Source organism: Urtica dioica, chromosome 4 (genome assembly GCF_054948205.1).
Source record: "Urtica dioica subsp. dioica isolate 48M chromosome 4, U.dioica_male_clone48M_v1_H2, whole genome shotgun sequence".
Taxonomy (NCBI): domain Eukaryota; kingdom Viridiplantae; phylum Streptophyta; class Magnoliopsida; order Rosales; family Urticaceae; genus Urtica; species Urtica dioica.
In genome coordinates this window covers 44,373,855-44,392,425 of record NC_142759.1, presented here as the reverse complement: position 1 = coordinate 44,392,425, position 18,571 = coordinate 44,373,855, and positions in this window count along the sequence as shown.

The following is an 18,571-nucleotide window of genomic DNA, read 5'->3' as shown; positions in this document are numbered from 1 at the left end:
TTCCGCGAGATACCACTCCGTCCTCCCAAAGACTTCGCCGATATGCGAGACTCCGTGTCCAAGACCTCGGACCTTGAACGCGTTGGCCCTAGAGGAGAGCTGTCGCCCTTCAAGACGGCCAAGGTAGTCGCCATCACCTTCCCCCGAGCGCTCCACAGCATAACTTTTGTCCACCGGACAAGACTCCGAGTCACCAGCGGGATCCTCCGATTCCAGCCCAAAGATATCCACGCAGTCAAGCTCGTCGAGAACAACTCTTACAAAGCCAGCAAAACGACATCAACGCCTCCCTGTCAACCAGGTTGATCACAAGACGGCATCAACGCCTCCCCGTCAACCAAGTTGATCACAAGGCAGCACCAATGCCTCCCCGCCTCCGGCACACCTGGAGCATCTAAGACGGACACTCGGCACAATGCGCCAGACTTTGACGCGTCGCGCGTCACCCCGTCAACCAGGTTGATCACGAGGGGGGACGCACATTCTCCTGGCACACCACGCCAATCTACTTCCTTGACCATGCCATGCCAAGTCAGCGCGCGCACCTCCTCCTGCTCCATAGGCTGAGTGACGGACGCATTCGCGTCCGCCTCGCCCGCTCCGAGCCACTGCTCGACTCCACTTGGATCCTCCTCCACGTGCACGGGGATCTTCTCCAATCCTTAAAATAGATCGATCTCTGCATGCTCTGAGTCCTGAAGCGGGTGAGAGAAATCCACCTTGGGATCTTCGGTTGAGAAAGGGAATTAAATTTCGATTATGTACTCATGTAGAATAAGAGACGGAAAAGTGTGAGAAAGCACATGTAGTTGTGAAAAATATGTAGAGTTGTGCTCTAATTTATAGACACATTGGGGGGAGGGGGTTGGAAAAGTAGGATTCCAAAAGTAGGAATCTTAATCCTACTTTAGCAAGGAAGGGAAAAGGAAGCAAGGAAAAAAGGAATAAATTTTCTCTAGGTCGACCACGCCACGCGCGCACGAGCGATCCCATCGCGCGGTGCGCCTCCCCCCAAAAAAAGGAGAGAGATTGCGATGGCGAAGCTGGAGGAAATCAATTTTCCTCAAATACCGGGCATAAAATAACTAAAGTTCATCGCTCGGGCCTCCCGAGCGATGAACTTGGGAGGCTAATGTTGTCGGTCGTTTTTGAAAAATCTGAAACATTAAATTCCACGCGACTTGCGTGGTATTCCAAATTCTAAAGCCCAATGGGCCAGTTCACCACAAAATCCATCAAGGCCCGCAAAGGCTAATTCCCACACAAAATGTCCCAAAAGTCCGAGCCCAAGCTCACACACGAAGCATAGTTCACCATCGCGCGCTCCTCGAAAGAGACACGTGTTGTCAATGGTGCCCACAAGAAGAGTTATAGTCTTTACTTTTGTGCATTAGATGTAATAAAGTCTCATGAAGACTCTTGCTTCTAATTGCTTATTCATTAATAAAAAGTTTAAACGTTCATTCATTATTCCTTGTGTGAAGCTTTATGATAAAACCCCAGTCTTTAGTCCATGAACAAACTTAACTACACATGAAGAGACAAATGTAGATTTGCATGAACAAACTCTTCATGGTTTGCTCAAAACAATATATTCGCAATCTAAGGGTCAAAGGACTATTGACCTCAGTACGATTGTTAGGAGAATCTATGATGTCTGGTTGTGGGACATTGAGAGTTGGAGACTCTATAGTTCTTCTAGGTATCTTCCGAAGGTACTGAATTGACCAGTGCACTTCTAGAGACAAAATAAGAACAAACCATTTAACCTTTTATGTCTCGAAGTCACTACGTATGAATTGCATCGTGCTTACCTTAATCCTGAAATGAGACATGCCATTTCACAGCTTACGTATTCTCATTTGAGAAAGTCAGATTCAGACTCACTATGTGATTTTGAACAGGACCTATTGGTGAAGTATTAAGTTATGAAGATGTCATGAGTAACTTTGTTAAGTTCTCATAGATATGGAATTCATGTACAAGATTGCTGAAATGCAATGTATATCACCTCTTACTTTGTTCCTTGGAATGTGAATAAATGAACTGGCCAGTGTCCAAATTGAGTCTTGACTCTTTTGGATGAAACAATGTGACGTGTTAGCTCCTCGTCAATGCATTGTTTCTAACTTATTCACAAGCGACAAAGGAGTTGAGGAAATAACAACTAGAAGGGTAAAATGGTAATTTTGTAAATCCCATCTAGTTGATGATATTCATGAAGGGTAAACATAGATAATATTCAATGTATCCACTCATTACAATTAAGTAGAATTCTTGCGTAGAAAATATATTCATTTGAATCGAGAGATTTCAGTGTCAACTCTTTAGTGGAGTCAGTTGACATTAAGCTTGAACTTGAAAAAGGTTTGTGAACTTTTGAGTCCAAGTATGCTAGCTCAAGCTTTGTTCATTTGGATCCATGAGGTCACTACCACAAGTCATTAGAGTAGGAATAGTTAAACTAGAAGCTAAGTCAAAACAAGAACGAGACAAGTTTTACAAAAATTATCAAAAGGGTATTTTTGTCTTTTTGCACATAGGATAAAATGAATGTCAATAAATTTTTTGACATGGTCATATGATGACTTAAATCACTCAGCCATGATGAGTTCATTGGGTATTGTGGATTAATTTCATTTCATAGAATATTACTTGAAAATTCTTAATGAGCCTTTCTTATGTTGTCATGAACAAAAGAAGAAGTTTCTAAAATCTCCTTCTAGAGAGTCTTGGCCGCCCAACCCTAAGAAATAAAAGGGAGATTATTTTGTGCATTAATGTATGAAGATACTTGCCAAAAAAAATAGGAAACAAATTTCATCTATGAGGAAGGAGAATTTTGGCCAACAAGCAAGAGGGAACAAAAGAGGAAACAAATCCAAGGACTTCTAGAAGCTCTCTTGGCCGTGTGGAATAAAGGGAAGGAGAGCAAACTCTGCTCAAGAATATGTGATATTCTATAGAAGAGGAAACTACCTTATTGAAGGTAAAACCTCTCCTATAAATAGAGCCCTCATTCTTCACATTTAATTCATTCCAAAGTTTTAGAGATTGAGAGCTTCTCTCTCTAGACTTGGACGCCCCTCTCTCCTTCTCTCTCTAGTTTTCTTTCGTTTTTGTTTTGGCACCTAGGTCCACATTTGACCTAGTGTTTTAGCTCTTCGACTTTGAGACTTGTTCTTGAGTCGTCATGTTTAAAAGTGCCCACACACTAATTCCTTTCTTTCTCGAGTGATTATTGTGACAGAAACTTTCGTGGTTGCTCGTGTTCCCGAGGAAAGAAGAGAGACGTGCTGCGAGGAGAGACAAACGTTTCAACCATCCAAAGGCTTCTCAACGTTCAAGCTTCTCAAGGTTAGTAAACTTATAATGCTCATTTATAATTTTAATTTATATGTACTTGTTCTTTGTCTAGGTTAGTAAAATCGTTTTACTTGTTTTAAAGAAAAATTTTAAATTTCGTCACTTGCTCGAAGCGTTAAGCTTTTTCTTAACCCTGGATCAATTCCAACAAATGGTGTCAGAGCTATGGTCAAAGATATGCATGTACATGTAATTAAAATTATGAGCTTGAAAATCGTTTTCAAAAGTTTACTAATTTTGTGACAAGTTAGAATTGTTTTTTTAGATTTTTTTAATTTATTGCTCATGCCTTTAAATTAAAAATCATGTTGATTTTCTATGAGTTTGGGATGTTATTAAAACACATTAGAATCAGTTCTAAAAGTTTTTATTTTTTTATAATGAAAAACGTGTTTTTAAGTTTGAGAAAATTTCGGTAAATTTTTGTGACTAGTTATCTTGTCTTTCTAGTTTCTTTTATTTACTTGATTCATTTTATGCTTGTTGTTATTTCTTTTATACCATATTATTACCTTGTTAATAAAACACAAATTAAAGCTTTAACAACTTCCTAAAATGTTCCGTTGAACTCGATTTTTTTTTTCGCACTCAAAGTCCGACTTTTAATTATTTCCAGTTTTCTTCGAGCTCGAGAAAATCCGTAGTAAAAGTGGCATAACTCTAAGCTCCGAATTTGAAATTTAATGATTCTTAAATCAAATTAAAGGTCTGTTTATCATCTTTCCAATTCAATTGGTTTTTGGTCAAAAGGACATCGGAGCCGCCAGTTATGGCGATTTTAATCTGAGATGCGTGGCTGTTCCGAAAGTCCAGTTTTTAGAATTCCGGATTTTCAGCCCCACTACCATATGAGTTCTAGAACTCTAATGAGAAAATTTTCTTGAGAAATTTTTTTTTTTATAAGATTATAAACATGATGTGAAATATTAAAATGTTTTGATTTTTGAAAGTTTAATTGAAATTGAATTTTTACAAAACTAGTTTGAATTTTGAAAAACCGTTTTCGTTTTCAAACTTGAAGATATTTTTTCATCCAAATCAAATAAGTTTTCAAAATGTTTTCAAAACTATATCTATATCACATATGATCAAAATCTATATGCTCTTGAAAATTTGAGTGGGAGGTCTCCTTGTAGCAAGCCGAAAAATAAAGATGTGTAATCTCAAACTTTCAAGTGTTCGAGTGAGTTGATGTTCAGACTTCCCTCATGCACTTTCCCGAATAGAAAATAGGAAAAAATCTGAGTATGTACCTTGTGCTTTTATGCACTAACACTGCTTTGAACATGAAGATCTAGGATTCCTTTCTAGTAGTCCAGTCTATCACTCTATAACTAGGAAATTTGTTTCCGAACTTATAAAGACGATGTGCCAATTCCAAAAACTAAGTGGGAGGGTAATACTTGTTGTTTGTAACCCACGATCCCCAACACTAATGAAAGAAGCAATTAACGTGAGACTAAGAGTCACTCTTGTGGCCCTCTCTTCAATGGGAGTGCTCTATGGCGTTTTTGCTTCGATCATTGCTCAATGAGCTACGTTTGAGAGTGAGACGATGAAGACAAGGCCTCCTCTTGGGGGATTGGTTTTTTTAAAAGTTGATCTTTTGGACCAAGTGGTTGGTTGCACACTTAGGCTCAATCCTTAGTAATCCTCCCTTGAGGCTCTGCGAAAGGATATGAGTGATCAAACCAATTTAAAAGGTGGCTAGTCAAAATTGGTGTATTGACATCTTGGCTAAGCATTAATGATGTGTCATTTACTTATAAATGGAGATTTTTTGCGGCCTTCTCTTGAGGGAGTAAATTATCGTTTAGTTTATAACACCTTTGGATTTTATCAAGTCTTAAACAAACGTAAACCCTAAACCAAAGACTAAATCATAAACTTGTTTAAACTTAATTAAGCAACTTGTCTCGCAACCCTCTCTCAATCATGCTTTCCTCAAACAAACTCGAAACAAAAAACTACGTTAATTGGATACATAACCTCGACATCGTCCTTACCATTAACAAGCACAAATAGGTACTTACCACCCCGTGTCCTCCTCAAACGAATGATGATTCTACTCAAGAGGGCAAAGACGCCGTGGCAGCCTGGCTCCGCTCCGATGAGATTGTGAGGTGCTATATCTTAGCATCTATGAACAATGTGCTGAAACAGCAACATGGTGACAGCCGCCGACATGCTCTACAATCTCCATGAGATGTTTGGAGGGCAAAAGAGTATGGCCAGACAACAAGCAGTCTGACAGTTTATGAACTGTCGCATGAAGGCTGGGACTCCTATTAGGCACAATATGATGCTGATCATTAGCTACCTGAATGAGATGGAACTCTTAGGATCTATGATTAACGAGGAGACCGAAATAGATATGATCATGGAAACTCTCCCCGAATCTTTTGATACCTTCAAGTGGAACTACTTCATGAACAAGCTAGAGTACATTGTTACCGAGCTTATGAAGGAGCTTCACACTGCTGAAGGTCTCACTAAGAGAAAGAGGAATCAAGGAGAGACATATGCTACTGAGCACAAAGCCTCCGCCTCTGGATCTGAGAAGAGACCTCACAAGGCCGAGAAGAAGAGTTGTCCTGCCTATCTCAAAGCAAAGGAACATTGTATTGTACTAATTACCGAAGCATGCTTAGTAGCTGATAATGTATCAACGTGGATTATTGACTCCGCTGCTACTAACCATATTTGTTGTTTCTTGAATGGTTTCAAGAAAACCAAAAGCTTAGAGGAAGGCGACTTTTGTTTCAAAAGGGGTGATGGGAGCCTGGTGTCCGCGAAGGCTGTGGGATCTGTGACGCTGTCTTTTGAAAACCGCACTTTAAACTTGAATAATGTTTATTTTTTCCTACTTTTGGGAAGAACTTAATATCCATTGCTCGTCTTCTTGATCAAGATTATTGTTTAAAGTTCATTAATAATCGTTTCCGTATAATTCTTTTGTCACTGATGCATGAATGAAGAATGCTCTTTTCCACATCTATCTCACTCAACCTTCTCTATTAGACACCGAAATAGATAATGATCTAGTTAGGGAGCCAAAGAGGATCAAACTATCTGAATCCTCCGATCTAATAATATCAACATATCTTTGGCACTTAAGACTTGGTCATATCAGTCTAGATAGGATTAAGAGACTTGTGAGGGACGGTCCACTCCAAGCCTGTGCAATAGGTTCACTACCTACTTGTGAATCCTGCATAGAAGGAAAAATGACTAAGCGACCTTTCTCCGATAAGGGTCGAAGAGCCACTGAGTTGCTGGAACTAGTACATTCTGATGTATGTGGTCCGCTCAGCCAACAGGCACGTGGAGGATACGAATACTTCGTTACCTTCACCGATGATTACTCACGATATGGGTTTATCTATCTGCTCAAACACAAATCCGAGACCTTTAACGTATTTAAGGTCTTTAGGGCTTTAGTGGAAAAGCAAACTGGCAAAGTGATCAAAACCCTTCGATCTGATCGAGGAGGTGAGTATATGTCTGGAGAGTTCGATGACTTTCTTAAAGAAGAAGGTATCGCTTCTCAGCTTACCGCACCTGGCACACCTCAAAAAAACGGAGTGTCAGAGAGAAGAAACCAAACTCTTATGGAGATGGTTATATCAATGATGAGTTACTCATCACTCCCTCTTTCCTTTTGGGGATATGCCCTCGAAACAGCCGCTTACATTCTGAACCAAGTTCCGTCTAAAACGGTTCCTGGTACTCCTTATGAACGATGGACTGGTCGTAAAGTAAATCTTGGCTGCATCAAAATTTGGGGTTGCCATGCACACGTGCTGAGGCAAAAGACTAGCAAGTTGGCTAGTAGGTCGGAATTATGTCTGTTCATTGGATATCCAAAGGAAACCAAAGGTTTCACATTCTATAGTCCCGAGGACAATAAGACTTTCGTTAGCACGAATGCTCGTTTCCTTGAGAAGGACTTTATGAAGGATGAAAAACCTAGAAGCAAAATCGTGCTTGAAGAAAAGTTGGGTGAGGAAGCTTCTACCTCATCTGTAAGAACTGTTCTTACCCCAACTGAAACACAACCTAACTCATCAGAACCTCGTCAAGTAGTACTTCGACGTAGTGAGAGGGCTACTCAAAAGCCTGATAGGTACATGTCTTATGTAGACACTCTCGTAGCCGTCTCTGACATGGATGACCCTGTTTCCTATAGCCAAGCGATGGCTTGTTCTGAATCAAACCTTTGGCTTGACGCCATGAAAGTTGAAATGCACTCGATGTATGTCAACAAAGTCTGGAAACTTGTAGACCTTTTTGAAGGGATTAAACCCATAGGGTGTAAGTGGATATACAAGAAGAAAAGTGGTCCGGATGGGAACGTCGAGACGTTCAAAGCACGACTTGTGGCTAAGGGTTATACCCAACAAGAAGGGATTGACTATGAAGAAACCTTCTCGCCAGTCGCGATGCTTAAATCCATCCGCATACTTCTATCCATAGCTGCAGCTCTCGACTATAAGATCTGGCAAATGGATGTCAAGACTGCCTTCCTGAATGGCAATCTTGACGAGCGCATTTATATGGCTCAACCAGACGGTTTCGTGGAAGAAATTCAAGAGACCAAGGTTTGTGAGTTGCTTAAGTCCATTTATGGATTAAAGCAAGCATCTAGGTCATGGAATATTAGATTCAATGAAACGGTGAAGAGCTTCGGCTTTGAGCAGTCAATAGATGAGGTAATGATGTGGGTAAATTATCTGAGGTTAAGGTCAGGCTGGCAAAGCAATTCGATATGAAGGATCTAGGAGAAGCCGCGTACATTATAGGGATCCATATCTTTCGAGATAGGAAGAACCGGACTCTGTCGCTCTCTCAAGCATCTTATATTGATAAGGTGATGGATCGCTTCTCGATGCAAGACTCCAAGAAGGGCCAAACACCATTTAGGCATGGAGTTTCACTCTCTAAGGACCAGTCTCCCAATACTGCACAAGAGATTGAGTCGTGAGAAAAATTCCTTACGCCTCAGCCATAGGAAGTGTCATGTATGCTATGCTTTGCACTAGACCTGATATCTGCTTCGCAGTTGGCGTAGTTAGCCGTTTTCAATCCAACCTTGGACCCGAGCACTGGATTGCTGTTAAGCATGTTCTTATGTATCTTCGAAGAAATAGGAACTTGATGCTTACATACTCAGGTACTGACCTGACTATTACGGGATATACCGACTCCGATTTTCAAGCGGATAAGGATTCCAGGAAATCCACTTCGGGATCTGTGTTCATCCTTAATGGTGGAGCTGTTGTGTGGAGGAGTATTAACCGATCTTGCATTGCTGACTCCACAACGGAAGCAGAATATGTGGCTGCTTGTGAAGTATCCAAAGAGGCTGTATGGCTTAGAAAATTCCTTAAGTATTTGGAAGTAGTTCCAAACGTCGACGACCCCATGACCCCTTATTGTGATAATAGTGGGGCTGTCGCTAACTCAAAGGAACCTCGAAGCCATAAGCGCTCTAAACATATTGAGAGGAAATACCATTCGATTCGATAGATCGTGCAGCGCGGAGACGTGGAAGTGAAGAAGATCTGAACGGTGGACAACCTGGCAGATCCATTCACCAAGGCCCTAGCAAACAAGGTCTTTGACCAACATCGAGAGGGATTAGGCATGAAGGACTACACACATCTTCTTTAACTCAAGTGGGAGTTTTTTGTCAATGGTGCCCACAAGAAGAGTTGTAGTCTTTACTTTTGTGCATTTGATGTAATAAAGTCTCATGAAGATTCTTGCTTGTAATTGCTTATTCATTAATAAAAAGTTGAAATGTTCATTCATTATTCCTTGTGTGAAGCTGTTGTCAATGGTGCCCACAAGAAGAGTTGTAGTCTTTATTTTGTACATTTGATGTAATAAAGTCTCATGAAGACTCTAGCTTGTAATTGTCTGAAGCTTTATGATAAAACCTTAGTCTTTTAGTCCATAAACAAACTTAACAACTTACGAAGAGACAAATGTAGATTTGCATGAACAAACTCTTCGTAGTTTGCTTAAAACGATATATTCGCAATCTTAGGGTCAAAGGACTATTGACCTCAGTATGATTGTTAGAAGAATCTATGATGTCTGGTTATGAGGCATTGAGAGTTGGAGACTCTATAGTTCTTCTAGGTATCTTCCGAAGGTACTGAATTGACCAGTGCACTTCTAGAGACAATATAAGAACAAACCATTTAACCTCTTATGTCTCGAAGTCACTATGTATGAATTGCATCATGCTTACCTTAATCCTGAAATGAGACATGCCATTTCACACCTTAGTATTCTCATTTGAGAAAGTCAAAGTTCGGACTCACTATGTGATTCCGAACAAGGCCTATTGGTGAAGTACTAAGTTGTGAGTTTGTCATGAGTAACTTAGTGAAGTTCTTATAGATATGGAATTCATGTACAAGATTGCTGAAATGCAATGTATGTCACCTCATGCTTTGTTCCTTGGAGTGTGAATAAATGAACTGGCCAGTGTCCAAATTGAGTCCTGACTCTTTTGGATGAAACATTGTGACTTGTTAGCTCCTCGTCAATACATTGTTTCTAACTTATTCACAAGCGACAAAGGAGTTGAGGAAATAACAGCTAGAAGGGTAAAATGGTAATTTAGTAAATCCCGACTAGCTGATGACATTCATGAAGGGTAAACATATATAATATTCAGTGGATCCGCTCATCATAATTAGGTCGAATTCTTGAGTAGAAAATAAATTCATTTGAACCGAGAGATTTTCAGTGTCAGCTCTTTAGTGGAGTCAGTTGACATTAAGCTAAACTTGGAAAAGGTTTGTGAACTTTTGAGTCCAAGTGTTTAGCTCAAGCTTTGTTCATTTGGGTCCATGAGGTCACTGTCACGAATCACATCGATAGGAATAGTTAAACTAGAAGCTAAGTCAAAACAAGAACGAAAATTGTCGAAAGGGTATTTTTGTCTTTTGAGACATAAGGATGAAATGGATGTCAATAAATTTTGACAAGTTCATTTGATGACTTAATGTCACTCGGCCATAATATGATTAACTGGGCCTTGTGAATTAATTTCATTTCATGAGAATTTTATTGAAAATTCTTAATGGGCCTTTCTCATGTTGTCATGAACAAATGAAGAAGCTTCTAGAAGCTCCTTCTAGAGAGACTTGGGCGCCTACCCTAATAGAGAAATAGGAGAGTTTATTTTGTGCATAAATGTATTTAGATACTTGCCAAAAGAAAAAGAGGAAACAAATTTCCTCCAAGAGGAAAGTGGGAATCGGCCAAGTGAGAGACAAGGCAAGGCCTTGAACAAAATTGGAAACAAATCAAGGCTTCTAGAAGCCTTGAGTTGGCCGAGTGTCTCAAAGGAAAAAAAGAGGAAATTGCTCATGAATATGTGATATTCTATAGAAGAGGAAACTACCTTATTGAATGTGAGACCTCTCCTATAAATAGGAGCCTCATTTCCTCACATTTCATTCATCCAAGTTTATGAGATTTGAGAGACTCTCTCTCTAGAACTTGGCCGAAAATCCTCTCTCTCTCTCTCTAGTTTATTTTTGATTATTTCTTGTCTTGGCACCTAGGTCCTCACTCGACCTAGTGTTTAGCTCTGTGACTTCGAGACTCGTTCTTAAGTCGTAGTGTTTAAAAGTGCCCACTCACTGATTCCTTCTTTTCGAGTGATTTAGTGATAGAAACTTTCGTGGTTGCTCGAGGTGCCGAGGAAAGGAAGAGAGACGTGCTGCGAGGGGAAACGAGCGTTGCAACTTTCCAAAAGCTTCTACAAGGTTCAAGCTTCAAGAAAGGTTAGTAAACTTCATAGCTCATATTGGTTTTTAATTACATGTACTTGCACTTGTCTAGGTTAGTAAAAACTGTTTTACTTGTAAAAGAAAATTTTTAAAATTCCGCCGCTTCCCGAAGCGTTTAATCTTTTTCTTAAACCCTAGATCAATTCCAACAGAAGCTTTATGATAAAACCTTTTAGTCCATGAACAAACTTAACAACACATGAAGAGACAAATGTTTATTTGCATGAACAAACTCTGTTGTCGCACGAAAATGAACAACGATTAATTACCTCAGGCGGTTCGATCCAAGGTCGGACCAAGTGATCGCACCCGGGCCAAAAATGTGAACTCGTGGACTGAGTTGCACCCTCCATACCCTGAGGTGTGTTTTGGAGGGTGTGACCGTGCGAAAGGTTGGCTGCCTACGTACCCTTTAGTCGGGATTAGGTCAGAACGTAGTTCAATTTGGATGTTGGGGGCTATCTTGGGCTTGGAGGCTTGGGAATCCAAGGCTTTAGAGTAGGACCCGGCTCGTAGCTTCTAGTGAAGACTTTAGAGGGGTCGCTTGCCTCGTAGCTCAGAGTTCTATCTCAAGGGCCAAGAAGCGGGAGAACAGTGTATGCACTGCAGAGACTCGGGTCGCAGAAGAGGAGCGCGCTCCCTCTCGTGGAGGAAAGGTCCTTAAAATTCTGAGCCGGGGGAGGAGGAGTGCGCGCTCTTGGAATGTCACAAGACCACGAGAGAAGAGAGAGTTCTCGAGAGAGAGAGAGGGTTATGTTGGAATGTGTTGGAATGATTTTGGGATGCCTTTTTCCTCCCCCAAGGGGGGGGGGGGGGGGGGGGGGGGGGGGGGGGGGGTATTTATAGCATTGGAGGAGGCCTTGGGCCGGCCCCCTCAAGGCCCACTGGGTGGCTAGGAGCGGGGCGCGCGAGACACAATGCCCGGACGGGCACATGGTGCGTGGAGCGTGCTGCCTGGACGGGCGTGGGGCGTGCAGGCTGCCCGGCCGAGGCAGCAGAAGCTCTCGGCCAGGGCAGCAGGGGCACCCGGCCGAGGCAGCAGGAGCGCTCGGCCGGGGCAGCAGGAACACTCGGTCGGGGCAGCAGGGGCGCCCGGCCGAGGCAGTAGTGGCGCTCGGCCGGGGCAGCAGGGACGCCCGGCCGAGGCAGCAGAGACGCTCGGTCGGGGCAATAGGGGCGCCCGGCCGAGGCAATAGGGGCACTCAGCCGAGGCAGTAGGGGCGCTCGGCCGGGGCTGCAGGGATGCTCGGCCGAGGCAGCAGGAGTTCTCTGTCGAGGCAGTAGGGCGCTCGGTCGAGGGGAGCGCAGCGCGCGCGTGGGCCGGGATGCCGGGGAGCGCGGGAGCGCGCGCCGGCCGGGGCGGCCCGGGGCACGGGAGCGTGCGCAGGCCGGGGCAGCCGGGGGCGCAAGAGTGCGCGCCAGCCGGGGCGGCTGGGGACGCGGGAGCGCGCGCAGGCCGGGGCGGCCGGGGGCGCGGGAGCGCTAAGGCACGCAATGGCCCATCGGGCCGGGGCGCAAGTGCGCGCGCGGGCCGGGGTGCAGGCGTGCAGGCTTGCCGGGCCGTGGGTGTGCTAGGGTCTATACTAGGCATGTCTGCATGTGTCCACGCAAAGACATCCTTAAACTCCCGAAGGAAGGACGCGAGTTAAGTTTTGATGGCGAGAGGGAGTTGTGCACCGATCTTCACCACCTGGTCAGGTTTAGCTTCGTCGAGAACGTGAGTGAGATCATCGGGGGTGTCAACTTTCAATCTCTCGAATTTGTCACGGGGGTCTAGTTCCCCGAATTGGCGTGCGTCTTTTTTATCACACGGGTAGTCATTTTTTAGCTGGTAGATCGTGTTAACCCTTTTTTCAGCGGGCTTGCCATCCACGCCTTGGACGTAGCATATCCTCGCTTGGGTTTGATCACCAGCCATGACGCAGATTCCCTCCTCGGTGGGGAATTTCACCAGTAGGTGATATGTGGATGTGATGGCCCTTAGTCTGTTCAACGTGGGTCGCCCAATGATAACATTGTAGGGCGACTCCTGGTCGACCACAAGAAAGGGGACCATGTGAACGACTTCGATACCTTCGACAGTTCCGAAGGTGACTGGTAAATCGATGATTCCTTCAGTCATGACCTTTTCTCCCGTGAACCCAAACAGAGGCGTCTGGGTCGGGACAGGGCGGAGCCCCCCGAGCTTCATGCGCTCTAGGGTGGTCTTAAAGATTATATCGGCTGCGCTGCCGTTATCAATAAGAACTCTTTTTACCATGTTGTTTGTCACCTAGGCCATAAGGACTATAGCGTTATTATGCAGGTGCACAACTCTCTTGGCATCTTCATTGGTGAATTGTATCGTCTCGTGCGGTACGGACGGAGGTTCCTCATAGGTGAGGTTAACCTGCCCGGCAAGGCCTTCTTGAGAGGCAACCCTGAGAAGCTTTTTTCTTTTCCGGGCTGAATCCCCGTCTTGCAACCCACCTAGTATGGTGGTGACGACGTGGAGTTGCGCATCGGCCGTAGCTGCGACCGCGGTGTGGTCAGTGTTAGTGTTGGTCCCTCCACCTTGAGTTGTTGGCGGGGACCGCATCACTTATCATGCGAAGGACAAACTCTTTGAGTTCGCCTTTTTAGATTAATGTCTCAATTTGCCTCCTAAGATGGAAGCAATGAGCGGTCGTATGACCGCAATCCCAGTGGAACTCGCAATAACGGGACCGATCGCGAGATGCGGGGTCAACTTTCATTGGAGTTGGAGCGGCGAACTTGTCACGCGCCACAGCGTAGATTTGCTCTACCGGGGCGTTCAAAGGGGTGTAATTTGAGTAGTCTCTGAAATTGCTCGCAAGACGCGGCTTTTGAGACGTAGGGGGTCGATTTCGGAAGCTTGACCTCCCTTATTCGCCCTTTTGCGGGGGTTGCCCGGCTCGTTGCCGGACTCGTCCCGACGGCGAGAGCTTTGGTTGTTGCTCCTTCGGCCGTCGAGGTAATCCTCTACCCCCATGAAGGTTTTGGCTCGGTTCATCAATTCGGCCATCGTAGTGCGCAAGCCTTCAATGATGGCTGTAATTGCGTCACTATCGTCAAAGCAGTAGACCTTTTTAGATTCCGCGGTGAACCGGGTGAGATACTGTCTCAAGGACTCGTTATTCTCTTGCCTGATTGACCATAAGTACATCTTGGTCTTCTTTTGGACCATCGATGTAGCAAATCGTGCTAGGAACATGTCCTTCAGGTCTTTGAATGATTGGACGCTCCCTGGTCTTAAATTCTTAAACCACTCAAAACCGAGTCCAGTGAGGGTAAGACTAAAAGCCTGGCACAGAGCCCCAGGTGAGACGCCCTGCATCGTCATCCAAGTTTCGTAATGTTGGATGTGATACGTGGGATCGGTTTTCCCATTGTAGGGAGGGAGATTCGGGAGTTTGAAGTTTCCCGTGCACACCTCGGCAAGGATTTGGGCAGTGAAGGGCGAGGAATGTACTTCTATGACCCCGTATGTGTCACCGGCCAAGCCGCCTTCACGTAGATCACGTACTTCGTTACGAAGGTTGTGAATCATGGTGATGACATCGAGGCCAGTGTTGGGGGTCACTCCTTGTTCAAGAAGAGTCACCTGGCACCTTTCATTCGACCCTTGAGCCGTGTGAGGGTCCCCATTGATTGAGGCCGCAGGGTTGTGACCCTTGCGAGCACTTAGCCTCTCTCGGAGGTCCTCGCCACGGTCGTTCCGTTGGGCGGTAAGCTGATCTCTAAGATCTGGTCCGGTGGTATGGGGGCGTGAGCTTCGAGCCACATGCCTCACTTGCCGAGTCGTTGGACCTTCCCTGACATTACCTCTTTGACCGAGTCGGTCATGGGCTGAACGTCAGGAGGTCTCTTCTTGAGAGGAGATTGGTATTGCCTTTGTTTTTGGCGGCGGGTTTGACGGACCGGCTTTGATCTTGGCGGGGAGTTCCCCGTCTTTAGTGAGAGAAGTCTCGTCGTCCGCTGAAATCTCCAAGCCTTCATAGTCGGGGTCATAGTCATGTCCCTCGTCCACGAGGTCCTCGGAGTCCCTGTGAAGAATGCCTTGCATTGGTGCCTTGCCCGCCAGTTGACGGTGGTACCTTGCATTGGCTATCTTTAGTTGGAGGATTTTCTCCTCCATCTCAAGGATACGGTTGCCCCGACTGTCCTGAGGTGGAGGGGGCGAGGGAATGTGGCTCTCGTCGTTGAGAGACTCCTCGTCGCCTTGCGCTCGAGAGCGCATGAAGTATTTCTTCACTCCGGTTGCGTTCTCGGAGTTATTCACGCCCTCAGAACGAATGGGTGGTTGACCACTCATGTCTTTCTCAAGTCGAGGAAGAAGGGGTCGAGCTGTAGAAGGGATTTCGGGCTGTGCAAGACGGGAAGTCCCCTCCTTCTAGCGCCAAAATGTTGTCGCACGAAAATGAACAACGATTAATTACCTCGGGCGGTTTGATCCAAGGCCGGACCAAGTGATCGCACCTGGGCCAAAAATGTGAACTCGTGGACTGAGTTGCACCCTCCAGACCCTGAGGTGTGTTTTGGAGGGTGTGACCGTGCCAAAGGTTGGCTGCCTACATACCCTTTAGTCGGGATCAGGTTAGAACGTTGTTCAATTTGGATGTTGGGGGCTATCTTGGGCTCGAAGGCTTGAGAATCCAAGGCTTTAGAGTAGGACCCGGCTCGTAGCTTCTAGTGAAGACTTTAGAGGGGTCACTTGCCTCGTAGCTCGGAGTTCTAGCTCAAGGGCCAAGAAGCGGGAGAACAGTGTATGCACTGCATAGACTCGGGTCGCAGAAGAGGAGCGCGCTCCCTCTCGTGGAGGAAAGGTCCTTAAAATTCTGAGCCGAGAGAGGAGGAGTGCGCGCTCTTGGAATGTCACAAGACCACGAGAGAAGAGAGAGTTCTCGAGAGAGAGAGAGAGAGTTGTGTTGGATTGTGTTGGAATGATTTTGGGATGCCTTTTTCCTCCCCAAGGGGGGGGAGTATTTATAGCTTTGGAGAAGGCCTTGGGCCGGCCCCCTCAAGGCCCACCGGGTGGCCGGGAGCGGGGCGCGCGAGACACAACACCCGGACGGGCGCAGGGCGCATGGAACGTGCTGCCTGGACAGGCGCGGGGCGTGCAGGGCGAGACGCTTGGACGGATGCGGGGTGCACGGCCGAGGCAGCAGGCGCGCCCGGCCGAGGCAGCAGGAGCTCTCGGCCAGGGCAGCAGGGGCACCCGGCCCAGGCAGCAGGAGCGCTCGGCTAGGGCAGCAGGAACACTCGGTCGGGGCAGCAGGAGCGCCAGGCCGAGGCAGCAGTGACGCTCAGCCGGGGCAGCAGGGACGCCCGGCCGAGGCAGCAGGGACGCTCGGCCAGGGCAGAAGGGGTGCCCGGCCGAGGCAGCAGGGGCGCTCGGCCGGGGCTGCAGGGACGCTCGGCCGAGGCAGCAGAGGCGCTCGGCCGAGGCAGCAGGAGTTCTCGGCCGAGGCAGTAGGGCGCTCGGCCGAGGGGAGCACATCGCGCACGCGGGCCGAGACGCCCGGGGGTGGGGGAGCGGGCGCCGGCCGGGGGCGCAGGAATGCGCGCCAGCCGAGGCGGCCGGGGGCGCAGGAATGCGCGCCAGCCGAGGCGGCCGGGGGCGCGGGAGCGCGCGCCAGCCGAGGCGGCCGGGGGCACGGGAGCGCGCGCGAGCCCATCGGGCCGGGGCGCAAGTGCGCGCGCGGGCCGGGTCGCAGGCGAGCTGGCGCGCGTGCAGGCTTGCCGAGCCGTGGGTGTGCTAAGGCGCACGGGCCCAGTGGGCCGGGGCCCATTGGGTGGTCCGGCCGGCGAGGCCCGGCCGGCTTGAAAATGTTTTCAAATTTCCGGTTTGCCGGAAAAGACCGCTAACAAACTCTTCATGGTTTGCTTAAAACAATATATTCGCAATCTAAGGATCAAAGGACTATTGACCTCAGTACGATTGTTAGGAGAATCTATGATGTTTGGTTATGGGACATTGAGAGTTGGAGACTCTATATTTCTTCTAGGTATCTTCTGAAGATACTGAATTGACCAGTGCACTTCTAGAGACAAAATAAGAACAAACCATATAACCTCTTATGTCTCGAGGTCACTACGTATGAATTGCATCATACTTAACTCAATCCTGAAATGAGACATGCCATTTCATAGCTTACGTATTCTCATCTGAGAAAGTCAGAGTTCGGATTCACTATGTGATTCTGAACAAGACATATTGGTGAAGTACTAAGTTATGAAGATGTCATGAGTAACTTTGTGAAGTTCTCATAGATATGGAATTCATGTACAAGATTGCTGAAATGCAATGTATATCACCTCATGCTTTGTTCCTTGGAATGTGAATAAATGAACTGGCCAGTGTCCAAATTGAGTCTTGACTCTTTTGGATGAAACAATGTGACTTGTTATCTCCTCGTTAATACAATGTTTCTAACTTATTTACAAGCGACAAAGGAGTTGAGGAAATAACAGTTAGAAGGGTAAAATGGTAATTTTGTAAATCCCGACTAGCTGATGATATTCATGAAGGGTAAACATTGATAATATTCAGTGGATCCACTCATCACAATTAGTTGAATTCTTGAGTAGAAACTAAATTCATTTGAACCGAGAGATTCTCAGTGTCAACTCTTTAGTGGAGTCAGTTGACATTAAGCTAAACTTGGAAAAAGGTTTGTGTACTTTGAGTCCAAGTATTACGCTAAGTCAAAACAAGAATGAGACAAGTTTTACGAAAATTGTCAAAAGGGTATTTTTGTCTTTTTGGACATAGGATGAAATGAATGTCAATAAATTTTTTGACATGGTCATATGATGACTTAAATCACTCGGCCATGATGAGTTCATTGGGCCTTGTGGATTAATTTCATTTCATAGAATTTTACTTGAAAATTCTTAATGGGCATTTCTTATGTTGTCGTGAACAAATGAAGAAGCTTCTAGAAGCTCCTTTTAGAGAGTCTTGGCCGCCCAACCCGAAGAAAGAAAAGGGAGATTATTTTTTGCATTAATGTATGAAGATACTTGCCAAAAGAAAAAAGAGGAAACAAATTTCCTCTAGGAGGAAGGAGAATTTCGGCCAGCAAGCATGAGGGAACGCAAGAGGAAACAAATCCAAGGGCTTCTAGAAGCTCTCTTGGCCGTGTGGAATAAAGGGAGGGAGAGCAAATTTTGCTCATGAATATGCGATATTATATAGAAGAGGAAACTACCTTATTGAAGGTAAAACCTCTCCTATAAATAGAGCCATCATTCTTCACATTTCATTCATTCCAAAGTTTTAGAGATTGAGAGCTTCTCTCTCTAGACTTGGCCGCCCCTCTCTCCTTCTCTCTCTAGTTTTCTTTCGTTTTTGTTTTGGCACCTAGGTCCACTATTGACCTAGTGTT